General features: G+C 38.0%; 1 long non-coding RNA gene across 1 annotated transcript; it reads left to right on the forward strand.

The window, feature by feature from the left end:
* The first annotated feature begins 1,303 nt into the window (after positions 1-1,303).
* LOC149653532 (uncharacterized) lies at positions 1,304-2,047 on the forward strand. Its single transcript, XR_016371376.1, has 3 exons — positions 1,304-1,632; positions 1,693-1,850; positions 1,940-2,047. It is a non-coding gene; the product is annotated as an uncharacterized LOC149653532 (long non-coding RNA).
* Positions 2,048-15,605: the final 13,558 nt, after the last annotated feature.

Genomic DNA, 15,605 nt, shown 5'->3' on the forward strand with positions numbered 1-15,605 from the left:
CATACATTTGAAACTTCACACCCCTTTCTACTTTGTAGGCGCTTCATGTTTTCCGTTTACGGATTAAGCGTATTAATTTTAGCACTGGCAAGGGCCTTGCTTTAAATATTACGCGTAATCACTTTAGAACAGTAAAATGTACCAACAGTGTACAAAAACGTTCCTTTACCTTAGGTAGACGACAAAATAAGTTATTCTTAATCAAATTATTGAATATCAGTCTTCAATACAGATTGGTAACGGATAAATCAACTGGTAGGGTTTCCAAACAATTAAACACTTAAAAAACAGTCAAATTATTGCAAGGTTTTGACTGAAGCTTATTATTTCTATTATTTAATATTTTCGCTCATTTTCAAATAAAACGAGTTAAAAATATTCGAAATTCCTCTCCATAAAAAACATGTTTTTAACTGTTTGTTTAAAACGTTTTAAACAAATTAATGTTTTTTTTCATGGCTGTTTAAAACAAGTTTTAAACCAAAGTTTAAAACAGTTTTTTTAAAACTTGCCAACCCTGCTTGATAGGTTATGATTTTTTATACTTAATAGGTAAGGTAAACGGTAGGATAAAGAATGGTTCAAAACTTTAGTTAGAAACAGCTATTGGCTAAAACCGCAACCGCAATTTCTAAAACAGTAATTTTGAATTACACCGCTGTTTTGCAGAACAGCGGTTCCTATTTCGGGTACTGCCATTGCATGTCACACCCTTTCTATCAACAGGCCTTATGGATTTTGGTGTCATCGTTTAAAATGCCGCCCAGAAAAGAAAACGCCGGGTGTCTTTGCTGCTAGTCTTTAATAAAGTTCTACTAATTTAAACCGTATTTAGACGGGATAACAGTTTCTGCGTTTTTAAATGGTCTCAATGAAAAACATCAGCTCGCAGAGAATTACTGAACTAGGATAGTAAGGAAACCAACCTTCGGTTTATATACTTCAGAGCTTCAGGATTCATTTCCTTTTTTGCGAGAAAAACCATCGGTTTCTCGAAGTACTTATTCGAACCAAGGTAAAGATCCAGAAGTATGTGTTTATACGTGTGATCAATGTTTGAGAAAACGCTTGTAACCTGTAAAATAGATACATCCGCAAACCGAACTTCCTTTCCTCTAGATAGTTTTTTTATATTAAGCGATTTGTGTTTTTGCCCCTGCATCGTTTCACAGAGTATTCTTAGTTCTGATTCAGTCTGAAATATTACGAATATATTAAGGACAGAACTCTAGAAGTCTCCTTAGAACAAAGTATAAAATCCTAACCTGTAGACAAACTTCATCATATACAGGGTGTTTCTGAAAAGTCCATCACAAATTAAGGGGCGTGTTTATGGGACCAAACTGAGCGGAAAGTACCAAAGAACATGGGGTGTACAACATTTTGTTACGGAGATATGGCCTTCCAAACATTCGCCCCTAAAACAAGGAAATATCCAAAAATGAGGAGTAACACTTAAGACCGACTAACCAGCTTGTTTAAAATTACTAGACAATTTCAATAGCCTTTAATCGAACAATTGATTTCTACCTTTACTAATCAGAAGCGTATAAATGAGTAGAAGTATGCCTACGGTGGTAATGTAAAATTAATCCCAAGTGACATGATGTTTCAAGATCTTCCCAGCACCAAGTAAAATGGTTCTGATTGAAGGGACTTTTATTAGCACAGCGTAAACAACGTTATTTTCAGGAATTAGTCCAAATGTCCACGGGCGGCATTACAAAAACGAGGCAGTCTTTCGAATGATACTTGGACATGTTGGAAGATCCCTGGCTTGTTCCTGTTATCTCAAACCGTAAAAAGCTACGCAAATCTTCATCATCACGGACAACACTCTTGTACGTTAGGTATGACCTTGAGAAAACCTAAAAGGACATCTCGAATGTATTTGAAAAACCCATCTCCAATTAAGGGGCGTGTTGTTTGTTTCCAACAGAGTAAACTCGCCCAGAGAACAATTACAATGCAGAGCCACGTTTCGGCGTTAATGGCCCACAAAGGTGGTCCCAAACAAAAGAACAAATTTTAATTTGTTTCGTTCAGTAAGTATTTCATGTGTCATAGATAAAACGCCATGATTAATGCACAAAGAAAATGTTATTGACAAGTTTTCGGACCGCGATGCTGAAATGTGGTGGTGCACCATCGTGCATGAACCACATTCTGTTTATTAAACCTAAGGGTACGTCTTCGAGTAGTTCTGGTAAATCGTCCCGTAAGAACTACAAGTAAGCCACACCGTTTAACCTGGGCTCTAGGAAATATGGCCCAATTAAATTGTCACCCACAATACTACACCACACGTTTAAGCTGAATTGTACTTTGTGAATTCTAACGCAAGTTGCGTGTGGTTTTTTCTTAATCAGCAAACCAATTGGCGGCTGCTTGTTTTTGGATCGTCCTCGAAAATAGTGAGAACTTCGCCTATTCTTAAAAAACAGAGCACTAAAACAGAGCACTATGTTTTTTAAGAAAGGAATAAAAGAGGTTTCACGTACATGTGTTTGTTTTATTAAACTCATAATTCAACGAAGTCTGTTACAATGCCTTTCTTCACAAATGCCGAATATGCGGATATGCACCTAATGTATGGACTAGCCGAGGGGAATGCCGCTGCAGCTGTACGCTTGTATCAGGAAAGATTTCCGCAGAGGCGACTACCAAATCGACTGACGTTCGAGGCTGTGGACAGACGTTTGAGGCAAGATGGACGAATCCAACCGGCTGGACCTCAACCTAGAGCGAGAGCCATCCCAGAGGCCGTAGAAGACGAAGTTCTCACCTTTTTCGAGGACGAGCCTGAATCAAGTACCCGCCAAGTTGGTCGCCGATTAGGCGTAAACCACACGCTCGTGTGGAAAATCCTCAGAAGCCACCGGTTTCATCCTTTCCATGTTCAAAAAGTTCAAGGTTTGAATCCAGCGGACTACCCACGACGCACGGCGTTTTGTCAGTGGTTTCTGGCTAAAGTAAACGATATCGATTTCCCACGGGATTTGTTGGTTACTGACGAAGCTAACTTTTCACGGGATGGTATTATTAACTTACATAATAAACATCAATGGTCCCAGCTAAACCCCCACGCAACTTGCGTTAGAAGTCACCAAGTACAATTCAGTTTAAACGTGTGGTGTGGTATTGTGGGTGACAATTTAATTGGGCCATATTTCCTAGAGCCCAGGTTAAACGGTGTGGCTTACTTGCAGTTCTTACGGGACGATTTACCGGAACTACTCGAAGACGTACCCTTAGGTTTGGTAAACAGAATGTGGTTCATGCACGATGGTGCACCACCACATTTCAGCATCGCGGTCCGAAATTATCTTAACGCGACCTTCCCTTTGCGGTGGTTAGGTCGAGGTGGGCCTGTGGAGTGGCCTGCTCGATCACCCGATCTGAACCCTTGTGATTTCTTTCTTTGGGGCCACCTGAAAGACTTAGTTTATCAGACTGAAGTGCCCGATGTTGAAGAGCTACGTCGACGAATAATTCACGGCTGGCAAACAATTCGCGAAACTCCAGGCATTTTTCAACGTGTAAGGGAATCATTTGTAAGACGTGCTAATGTGTGCCTTAACGCGGGTGGTGAACACTTTGAACAATTTTTGTAACTAGTTGCAATTAAATGTTAAAACTTGTCAATAAATTCATTTTCTTCGTGCATTAATCATGGCGTTTTATCTATGACACATGAAATACTTACTGAACGAAACAAATTAAAGTTTGTTCTTTTGTTTGGGACCACCTTTGTGGGCCATTAACGCCGAAACGTGGCTCTGCATTGTAATTGTTCTCTGGGCGAGTTTACTCTGTTGGAAACAAACAACACGCCCCTTAATTGGAGATGGGTTTTTCAAATACATTCGAGATGTCCTTTTAGGTTTTCTCAAGGTCATACCTAACGTACAAGAGTGTTGTCCGTGATGATGAAGATTTGCGTAGCTTTTTACGGTTTGAGATAACAGGAACAAGCCAGGGATCTTCCAACATGTCCAAGTATCATTCGAAAGACTGCCTCGTTTTTGTAATGCCGCCCGTGGACATTTGGACTAATTCCTGAAAATAACGTTGTTTACGCTGTGCTAATAAAAGTCCCTTCAATCAGAACCATTTTACTTGGTGCTGGGAAGATCTTGAAACATCATGTCACTTGGGATTAATTTTACATTACCACCGTAGGCATACTTCTACTCATTTATACGCTTCTGATTAGTAAAGGTAGAAATCAATTGTTCGATTAAAGGCTATTGAAATTGTCTAGTAATTTTAAACAAGCTGGTTAGTCGGTCTTAGGTGTTACTCCTCATTTTTGGATATTTCCTTGTTTTAGGGGCGAATGTTTGGAAGGCCATATCTCCGTAACAAAATGTTGTACACCCCATGTTCTTTGGTACTTTCCGCTCAGTTTGGTCCCATAAACACGCCCCTTAATTTGTGATGGACTTTTCAGAAACACCCTGTATAGGTTGAGGATAGAATCGAATCGGGATGTCATCAGATAATCTCAAGGCATCGGTTACACTGTTGATATTTTCTCTTTTCTGAGATGAGTAGTTGGCTTTCAAGACTCCGTTGAATAAATGGACAAGAATCACAATTATCAAGAGGAAAGGTCCAACGCTGAAGCGAATGGCTTGTGACGAAGCAATATCGAACCCTACAAGAGCAAAAATTAAGCCTCCGCTCAGTATATTTGCCTTGTTATATGAAACGAGAATAATAACAAGTGCGAGATAAACGTGTTTTAGTTAAAATTTAAATAATAACACCTAATATTGGCAAACCCCACTGATTTTGCATAAGTTTTTTAATATAAATATAAAATCATTTTCGCACCTAAACCACCGCCCACCCATGAAAGCATTACCTATCCTCCCTGAAAACGCTATGAAATGAATTCGGACTGGGAATGGTCGGCTCTTTTGAGTTGTAGCGACAACATGTATCTTATTTTTTAAATATTAGTTGCCTCGCAGCTTTTCTTACTGCTATCAGAACAGTCGGCGCTGAAAAATCATTTTTAGTACATATAAAACGGGAAGCCTTCATTTGAGCAGTTCCCATATGAGCGGATTTCAAAATAGCGGTCCTCATAACAACAGTTCTCTAAATAGCGGTTCCCGAAATGGCAGTTTTCCCATTACAGCAATTACCGATACAGCGGTTCTCGTAAACGCGGCGTACCGTTACAGCAGTTCTCTAAAGAGCGGAAAATCAGATATGCGAAAAACTATAGTTGTTTATTATGGTGTAAGCTGGCCCAGCTGGGTTATATGATCTCAAAAAGAACTAGGTCAGATATGGATAATATGGTTAGGTTAAAGTTCATTATTTCAACTTAATAGTATTAGGTCAGGTTAGGTTAGGCTAGGTTAGTAATATTTTGGAAATTGTGTTACGCCTTTACCAAAAAATTACTGTTTACAATTATCTACTTCCAAAATAAAATACCCTTTATCGAATTATAAAATAACCATAATCGAATTATAATATGCCTTTTCAAAACATTATTGTTTACAATTATCTACTTCCAAAAGAAAACCTATCTCGAATTATAATATGCCTTTTCCAAAACATTTCTGTTTACAATTATCTACTTCCGAAATAAAATAACCTTTCTCGAATTATAATATGCCTTTTGCCAAAAATTACTGCTTACAATTATCTACTTCCGAAATGAAATAACCTTTCTCGAATTCTACAGGGCCGGTAGGCCCTTGTAGATATGACTTGATAATCTTTTGTAACGTTAAAGCAAAATTCACATGCTTTTTCCAATTTTCCTATGGAGATTAACATGGGGTTTTTCGTGATATTTAACCACCTCTAACCGAAAAACTAGAGCGAAGTTACTTTTCGGAATACTCTTAATTTAACAATTAAGTATTCAGGGTGTGCGATCGGCTAGTCTAATCAGAAACAATTAAGTCTAAGTATGTTAATTTTAGTTAATTACGGAAGTACAGCTCTTGAGTTAAACGTCAGGTTAACCTGTTAGCGCGCTGATACCCATTTCTTGAATTTTCAAGCATATTGAGAAAAAGGGAGGGCCTAGGTTTGTGCCTAATAACAAGTTAAGTTGACATTTTCAGTTTGATTCATTCTGTGGAAGTTTAACCATGGAGCCTGAATCTTAAAAAGATACAGGCTCCATGGTTGAACTTGTTTTTGAGCAGTCGACGCTTGTTTAGTATTTTACTTGCTCAAAATATTTATTTCATTTTATAAATTTTCTGTAACACTCTTGCTAAGAAACACTTTGCTGCTATCAGGTCGAAATTTCTTTTAATAAAGCAATCCAGGTATAAAACTAAAGGTAATTGATTTCATTATATTATAAGATATTGGTTTTTGGATGTTCTTTAAGACCAAGGCTTAGGTTTCTTATGTATTGTATTTGTATATATTCTTGATTCTCGGAGTCGGGACTCGGGAGAACCCAGTTACTCTTACCCAGCTTCCGAGCCTCCAGTGTCGTCTAGTTTGGCTTAAGCTCTCGTGTTTTTAAGCTGAAGGTTATGTTGCAACCAGTCTTGGAAATAGCACAGGTCCACAGGTCAAAAACCAGTTTATTAATTGCTCGGACCAGTTTTTTTATTCAAAATCCGGGGGTTACTGGTCCTTGGGACCAGTTTATTAATTGAGAATTTTTATGAAAATTCAGGAGGGACCAGTTTAAAAATTCTAGACATTATAAATTTCTACTCCATGGATATAGTCTCCTAGCCTTGACATTTTCTAATTCTTTCCTTCCTTGCTACAACCACTGCCCACTCGATCACGCTTTGGCTTCACACGCTTTGCTATAGATTATAGAAGCCCCTCCACACAATGTTTTTCCTATGTAAAAGCGCGTGTTGGTAATTTTGAGCTTTTTCGCTCGAAAAATCCAAGGAGCCAGCTTTTAACATGACCGGCTATGGGAGGAACACCGTTATTTTGCCCTAATTTTGAAACTATTGGTGCAAACCTCTTGAAATTTTAAAGAGATGTGAAAAAACAACGTTTGCTATGTTTTGGAAATTTTGAAAAGTTTCCCTTCTTTTTTTGTATAAATATTAGAACGAAAATTAGCCCTACTTAAAGGGCTTGGTCTTGGAACGGTTAAATAAGTTTTTCCGTTTCACTTGTTCGAATCTCTTGAAATTTTAGTGAGAGGCACATTGAACGGTTTTAAGTTATGATGCAAAGTTTCGAAGTTTTCAAAGAAACAATTCACTTCCAAAAAATTCATTAAAATTGTGCTTGTGCATAATCCTACAACCTATTTAGTCGCTTAGGGAAATTTTAGGAAAAGGACTATTCGTTTTAAAAGTTCGAAATTTTCCACAATAATTTAAAAACTTTAAATATGCCTTTCACTAAAATTTCAAGAGACTCGAACCAGTGAAGCTGAAAGAAACAAATTTAAACTGTTTGAGACTAAGCCATTAAATTATGGTTCATTTTCGTTTTAATGTTGTTACAAAAAGCTTTGTAAGAGAAAAACTTTGCACAAAAATACCAAACATTATTTGGCAAATCTCATTAAAATTTCAAAAGATTTCAACCAGTATTTTCAAAATTAGGACGGAAATGTTAAGAGTTAACTCTGATTTTTGACATAATTTTGCATCTATAGCCCGATCGAGTGGGCTGTGCGTCAACGAAATACTCCCTTAATTTTTCAATAGGATTAGTAAAAAATAAATTAGGGATAGGGTCACTGGTCCCAAGGACCAGTTTAATATTGTAGACGCTGGGGGTCACTGGTCCCGAGGACTAGTTTCAAAAAAATCCTTATTTCCAAGACTGGTTGCAACGTTTTTGGTTTACAGACTTGGATAATTTTAATAATAGTGATGCTTCTTGATCTTCAGTCTTTAGAATAGTAACAGTATGTTGTAGAAAAAGAGCTACTACTTGAAGGACTTATCTTTATTTTATTTTAGAAGTATTTTTAAAATTTCAGAAGCTCCGCAACCGTTACAATAATTGTTTCTATAGCAGTTAATTCAACATTCCTTTGAGGTATACAGGGTTTTAGTATTTGTTAATCTCACTAAAATGCTACTAATTGTGAAGGTGTGTGGTATAATTCCTGAAATTCAACCAATGTAGAGGACGACATCATTCGTTAAAACAATTTTTTGCTGTTGCAACAGTCCGTATATGATATTTCGTTTTATAAATTATTTGTTACCAAGAGTGGATTGTTTAATTCAGAAATATAAGTAACAGTGGTGCTGGTTAATCCAGGAAAACATTGTCTTTACGTAATTTAATTAATGAAATAAATTACATGTGGAGATTTTTTCAACGTAACCATGTGGGAAACAGAGGGTTACGTTCGCTATTTCCACAGTCCTCATTGCCATTTGTTTATTTGTCAGAATTGCTATGAATTGTTTAGGTATTTGACTTAATTACTGGTATTTAAGCGAAACTATGGAATCACATCATTCATTAACATTGTAATTTTTGTAGTGATCCTTTGTAACGGGCTCCCCCGTTACAACATATTTTATTGTTAATCTTCACGTTACCGCAAATTCAGCACGGGGCTATGTGTTGGAACTAATTAAATACTCATCTAAACAAGCTCAATTTATAAGCTAAATCAATATTGCCAAACCATAATCCTTCATTAATTTCAACTCAATTAAGCCTAAAACCTTTAAATTAAACTAAATCGAGATATACCTTTAAATTAAACTAAATCGAGATATACCTTTAAATTAAACTTAATCGAGATATACCTACAAATTAAACTTAATCGAGATATACCTTTAAATTAAACTAAATCGAGATATACCTTTAAATTAAACTTAATCGAGATATACCTTTAAATTAAACTTAATCGAGATATACCTTTAAATTAAACTTAATCGAGATATACCTTAAAATTAAACTTAATCGAGATATACCTTAAAATTGAACTAAATCGAGATATACCTTTCAATTAAACTAAATCGAGATATACCTTTAAATTAAACTTAATCGAGATATACCTTTAAATTAAACTTAATCGAGATATACCTTAAAATTGAACTTAATCGAGATATACCTTTAAATTAAACTTAATCGAGATATACCTTTAAATTGAACTTAATCGAGATATACCTTTAAATTAAACTTAATCGAGATATACCATTAAATTAAACTTAATCGAGATATACCTTTAAATTAAACTTAATCGAGATATACCTTTAAATTAAACTTAATCGAGATATACCTTTAAATTAAACTAAATCGAGATATACCTTTAAATTAAACTAAATCGAGATATACCTTTAAATTAAACTAAATCGAGATATACCTTTAAATTAAACTAAATCGAGATATACCTTTAAATTAAACTTAATCGAGATATACCTTTAAATTGAACTTAATCGAGATATACCTTTAAATTGAACTTAATCGAGATATACCTTTAAATTAAACTTAATCGAGATATACCTTTAAATTAAACTTAATCGAGATAAACCTTTAAACTAAACTAAATCGAGATAAACCTTTAAACTTAAATAATATTAAGGTGAAATTAACCCAAAACACGATTTTTTTTCGTTCAATTCATGGATACCTTATTTAATTCAAATTAAAACTAATCTTATCTTTCACCCAGTCTCAATTTTCCTTTTTAATCTTTACAATTAAATGAGCACTCAAGTCGATATTTACACCCATTTCAAGTCGATATTTACACCCATTTCAAGTCGATATTTACACCCATTTAAAGTCGATATTTACACCCATTTAAAGTCGATATTTACACCCATTTAAAGTCGATATTTACACCCATTTAAAGTCGATATTTACACCCATTTCAAGTCGATATTTACACCCATTTCAAGTCGATATTTACACCCATTTCAAGTCGATATTTACACCCATTTCAAGTCGATATTTACACCCATTTCAAGTCGATATTTACACCCATTTCAAGTCGATATTTACACCCATTTTAAGTCGATATTTACACCCATTTCAAGTCGATATTTACACCCATTTCAAGTCGATATTTACACCCATTTCAAGTCGATATTTACACCCATTTCAAGTCGATATTTACACCCATTTCAAGTCGATATTTACACCCATTTCAAGTCGATATTTACACCCATTTCAAGTCGATATTTACACCCATTTCAAGTCGCGATAGTTATGCCCTCCATGGCAGTAGGTGTTTTTTGGTTGTCGTTAGAAAGACATTAATTTCCTGTTTGTTGCAGGATTAATCTTGCAACATTTATGATAAAAAACCAATTTTTCATTAACATTATTGCATTGATTTATTAAAATTTCGCATACGAGGTTATCTCACGGTAGTTTACTTTGGAAGTGTGCCCCACCTACGAATTCAATTAGTGTTACGTCACGCCGCTTTTTCGCCAACTAGTAAAAAGCGTACGACGACATGCTGTTTTTTACTCAACAAGAATTCACCTTATAAATAGCAAAGCAGTTTTCGTAATCATCACTTCTCGCTTGAATGTTAATTGCTAAGTCTTACGAATTGTCATACCCAGTAACCGCGTTGTGCAAATTGTGCCTAATCTTTTAATGAACATAATAAAGTGTTAAGTTTTACCTGCGCCTTTTTTCACTGCCGCTTCACGATACGACAATTAGCTTGGTGCTTCGTTATGATGGCGCGTTTTACTAATCGTGAAAAGTTGGATATGATTTACGTTATGGGTGAATGCCGAGGAAATTCTCGCCAGGCAGTTATTTTGTACACCGAACGCTTTCCGAACCGAAGGCCACCTGCTCGAAGGACTTTAGGTAAGCTAGAAGCTAACCTACTAGCAGAAGGTAGCTTTACGGTTCAACGACGTCAACGTAGGGTTGACCGGATAGTTGGAAACGAAGCCCGAGAGATGGACATTGTGGCAAGGTTCAAAGCCGACCCTCACATCAGCAGTAGAGCGGTAGGAGACGAGTGTGGCATCAGCCATCGTATAGTTCTGTCGATTTTGCATCGGAACCGATTCCATCCTTACCGAATTCACCTACACCAAGCGTTAACAGGGGATGACTATCTTAGGCGTCAGGACTTTTGTATGGCAGTGCGGTTCCTCGATGAAGAAATGCCAGGTTTCCTTAGCAAGGTTATGTTCTCTGACGAAGCTACATTCCATCGAGATGGAAGAGTCAACCGACATAACCTTCACTATTGGTCGCAGCAAAACCCTCACTGGCTTCGGGAGCATTACCATCAGGTGTGTTGGAAAACCAATGTGTGGGTTGGCATCATTGGCGACAGAATCACTGGGCCATTCTTTTTTGACGAGAACATCACCGGGCAACGTTACTTGGAGTTTTTGCGTCAAGAGTTTTCTGATGCCATTAATGATTTACCATTGGCAGTAGTGAGGGATGGCGCACCACCGCACTTCGCCGTACCCGTAAGAGAGTGGATGAATAACGAGTTCCCTAACCGATGGATTGGTAGGGGTGGACCAACGCCCTGGCCTCCGAGGTCTCCTGACCTAACTGCGTTACATTTCTTTCTCTGGGGCTATGTCAAGAGAAAGGTATACGCAACTGAACCAGATTCACCTGATGACCTTAAAGCCAGAATAAGAATCGCCATTGCCAACATCACCCCAGGAATGCTTCGCCACGCCCGCGAATCAATGGCCAGTAGACTTGAAGAATGTCTACATCAGGAAGGTAGACACATCGAACATTTGCGCTGAAGGACATTAATTTCCTGTTTGTTGCAGGATTAATCTAGCAACATTATGATATCTTACAAAAACTAATTTTTCATTAACATTATTGTATTGATTTCTTACAAATTCTCATTTTTGTTATAATTTGAAACTACGTGAACGAATTGTTTAGTGGATTCCAGAGAATTCTTTAATTAAATTGCCATGAGTCTGGGAAATGGACTACAATTAATTTCCTCATTGTTCTCGAGTTTTTTTTATAAAATGTCCAAAAAATGTGGGAACTCTGATCTTTTCCACACATTCAATTTAATACACTTCGCTGCAACCCTATCAATACCAAAACGTCCGTTAGAGAGAACAAACCCCACCGGCATTGACCATGCCCGAACTTTTGAATCCCTATTACGACGGATCCAGGTGTTATGCCAGGTATCATTTTAGTATAACCAAGAATTAATTTACTATAAGAATGCCTCAGTCACTAGATTTTACGCTTCTACTCTAACGCCGGTGTTAGTGGACAAGTAAGCCCCTCCCCTTTCATGTCCGTCATTGCTCTGCGCTTTCCTATTGGATCCCGTGGGGATAGATCATACAGACGCGATTGACGTATTTCGAATAGAGAAAAAAACTCGAGCAAAGTAAACAGAAAATTGAGGCTGCCAGCAGTGCTGAAACGGTTAGGGAATGGTTTTTAATTGCCATTAACAAGTTAGTTAAAGGTTTTGAAACTAACTTAATGGATTTTGAATACGTGTCTCTATGTGAAAATTGTTCGTTCTATAATTGTTTCTAAATCGAATAAAGTGTACTATACTTACGATTTCGTGGGTTCCAAAAACCAAACCAAGGCTTAACGATGGTGAAAACATGGAGTAAGATAAAATATTAAGTCCTGCCTTGGTTTCCAGCCTCCCCACTCATGAGGGAGGGTTGTCGACTATGACGCGCGCACCGGACTCCTTTTTAGGGTTTCTTATAGTAAATTCCTTCTTGGTATAACATAATATTTACCTAGTATATGATTGTTATTTCACACCAGACCGTCGATCAATAATATCTGTTTATTAGATTATTCAGAAACCTTATGGGTACTTACATAGCTACGTTGCTAACTTGCATAATATATCTCTTTAGAATGGTTCATATGTCTTACGCTGCATTATCGTAAGGGTCTCGTTTAGGCACTATGCTTAACGACTTTAACCGATTCAAAAAGATTTATTCAAACATATAACATCTAAAACGCAAAACTTTACTTCTCACAATATTTGCATATTGCCTTTTCGCCAGATATGTCGAAATGATACCACACAGGGCTTCGTAATTTTCGGTTTTTTTCAGGCTCACAAATTTCATCCGCCATACTTTATACCATGGAAGAAGAAGGGTATGGAAGGGTCCTATAGTGTTAAAGAGAGCGCGTTGAAAAATCGTAACTTCCCCCTTTTCATTCCCTCCTTCCCGAGTTTATCATCAACGTTGAAAGCTTCCGCGCAGGCGCGCTGTAGCAGAGGCGGTAGAGAGCGGATCTAATCCCTCTCTCTGCTTGCGCGCCAATATTGCGCAGAGCAGTAATCGCGTTACAGCTAGTGCCGAGAGGAGAGGAGAGTTTTCCCACGTGACCCTACATTTCGCGTAGCCGTCTACCTATTAACCTCACCATTCCATACCCTTCTTCTTCCATGTTTATACTAACTAGCTAATAACTACTGTTGAAACCTTATCGCGCAGCCCAGCAACTGCGAATTAATTTGATTATCAAAGGTATGAACTCGAAAACTAGGTTCTTTTAAGATACTGTTGTGTCGTGGTGGAATTAAATGTAAGACGTGTATTTAATTTAACATCAGTTTAATTTCTATATCAACAATAAAAGTTACAAGTGGTTCGGATCAGTCAGTCGTTGCGTAGTAGTGTATTATACTCTGGTCCCTAACGATACGCACATAATGCTTCTGGCGGTCATAATGTGAACTAGCTGTAACCGCGTTATTTAAACTACAGATATGACAATACTCTCCTCAAAAATGAACAAAAGAAAAATGTGTTACATGGTAATATATTAAGAAGGATAGTGTAATGTGTTAATCATAACCGAGTCTATGAGGAGGTTTGATTGTGCGACTAGATCTGCGAAGCGTTGTTGTGGTTTCAGTAGCTGTCGCTCCTGAGGTAGGCTTCGTGTGAGATCTGGGTGTGAGATCAGGAGTATGTGCATTTGCCGATGTCGATGTACTATTGTTAGGAACATTCGTGGTTGAGACACTGTCTCTTAGATGCGTAGGCGGAGACGACTGTTGAGAATTATGCGGTGTGGGTGTAATGGGATTGTTCTCCAGAGTGGATTCTGGTGTGGGACTTGAATCGTTAGTTCGTTCATCGAGACGTGTGGATTGACTCTCAGTAGCCAATTCGGTTTGAATAATCGAGTGATCTGGTCTCATTTGATTTGTGTGTCTTCGAACTAAGCCGTCTGGTGTTTGGACTTCGAACATAGTGTTTCCCAGATTTCGGGTGATAGTTCCTTTTAACCATCTAGATCCTCTCCCATAGTTCTTGACAAAGACGCGTGTCTGTACAGCATAGATTGTCTTGGTGTCCGGCTTCGTTTGTTCATGTTGGTTCGCCTGGTGTTGAGGGTTAAATAGATCGAGGGTAGTGTAGAGCTTTCTTCCTAACATTATCTCAGCTGGTGAAGTTCCATTCACAAGTGGTGTTCTTCGATAATTGAAGAGGAATTTTGCAACCCGTGCTTCTAAGCTTTCATGGGGATATCTTTGAAGACCGAGAGCAATTTCGTCAATGGACGATGACGACTTGCCATCCAACTTTCGCAAAGTTGTTTTTGTGGTGCGTACTGCCCTTTCTGCTCTACCGTTGGATTCAGGGTGATAAGGAGCTGAGTGTAGAAGGTCGGTGCCATTTGCTTGGAGGAATGCCTTGAATTCTGAACTTGAAAAGCATGTGGCATTGTCAGTAACGAAGGTTTTAATGATACCAAATCTGGCCATGAGCTCTCGTAGGAATTTAATAACTACGTTTGTTGACGTGGTAGAAGTGATGGCTATTTCTATCCATTTCGAGGCAGAGTCATCGACAATTAATAGGTATTGGCCGTCGATCGGACCAGCAAAGTCCGCATGAACTCTTGTCCATGGAAGATCAGTTCAGTTTTGGGCCATGGAATGCATGTTCGTTTTGGCGAGGGCGCGTTTGATTGGCATATTTCGCATTCTTTGACAGTTTGTTCAATGTCATTATCCATATTCGGCCACCAAACTTTACTACGAGCCATTTGCTTCATGTGAGTCATCCCTTGGTGCGAACTGTGTAGATCGTCTATGATGGAGACGCGCAGGGCTTTTGGCACCACCACCTTGTTACTAAAGATGAGTATTCCTTTTACTGTGGATAAATCGTTGCGGCGAGCGTAGTACGACTTATATTGTTTGGAAACTGTAGAAGGCCAAGCCGTGTTGCAGTAAGCGAGAACCTGTGACAAGGTGGGATCTTGAGAAGTAGCGCGAGCCATATCTTCAAGGCGAACTGAACCGTGTGTGAGCTGGTCCATGAGGTATACATATTCAAGGGAGGTGTTGCAGAAAGCGTAGGAAAGGGTAGACGACTGAGAGCGTCAGCATTAATGTTCAATGCGCCCTTTTTGTAAACTATGGAGTAATTGTACGATGCGAGCAACAACGCCCATCGTTGTAAACGAGAAGCAGCCGTAGCTGGAACAAGTCGGGATTCCGAAAATATAGCAGCGAGGGGCTGGTGATCGGTGACTAAATTAAAGTGTCGACCTAGCAGGTAGTCTTTAAATTTGCCAACTCCAAAAACTAAAGCGAGTGCTTCTTTTTCTATGTGCGGGTAATTCCTTTCTGTGGACGTGAGGCTGCGCGAAGCGTAGGCTATTGGCCTTTCCTGACCATCGGT

The sequence above is a fragment of the Phalangium opilio genome, unplaced genomic scaffold (assembly GCF_054372755.1).
Source record: "Phalangium opilio isolate 3A_F unplaced genomic scaffold, DU_Popi_V2 ptg000082l_1, whole genome shotgun sequence".
In the NCBI taxonomy this organism is placed as follows: Eukaryota; Metazoa; Arthropoda; class Arachnida; order Opiliones; family Phalangiidae; genus Phalangium; species Phalangium opilio.